Source organism: Pygoscelis adeliae, unplaced genomic scaffold, assembly GCF_000699105.1.
Source record: "Pygoscelis adeliae isolate BGI_AS28 unplaced genomic scaffold, ASM69910v1 Scaffold160, whole genome shotgun sequence".
Lineage (NCBI taxonomy): Eukaryota > Metazoa > Chordata > Aves > Sphenisciformes > Spheniscidae > Pygoscelis > Pygoscelis adeliae.
Window position 1 is genome coordinate 3492792 of NW_008824035.1, and position 510 is coordinate 3493301.

Here is a 510-nt window from a genome sequence, read left to right on the forward strand (position 1 = left end):
CCTTGTTGAACCTCATGAGGTTCACACGGGCCCACTTCTTGAGCTTGTCCAGGTCCCTCTGGATGGCATCCCGTCCCCCTGGCATGTCGACCACACCACTCAGCTTGGTGTCATCTGCAAACTTGCTGAGGGTGCACTCGATCCCACTGTCTAGGTCATTGATGAAGATATTAAACAGGACCGGTCCCAATACGGACCCCTGCAGGACACCACTCGTCACTGATCTCCATCTGGACATTGAGCCATTGACCACTACCCTCTGGATGCAACCATCTAACCAATTCCTCACCCTCCGGACAGTCCGCCCATCAAATCCATACCTCTCCAGTTCAGAGAGAACGATGTTGTGGGGGACTGTGTCAAAGGCCTTACAGAGGTCCAGAGAGACGACATCTGTAGCCCTTCCCGTGTCCACTGATGTAGTCACTCCATCATAGAAGGCCACTAGGTTAGTCAGGCAGGACTTGCCCTTGGTGAAGCCGTGCTGGCTGTCTCGAATCACCTCCATGT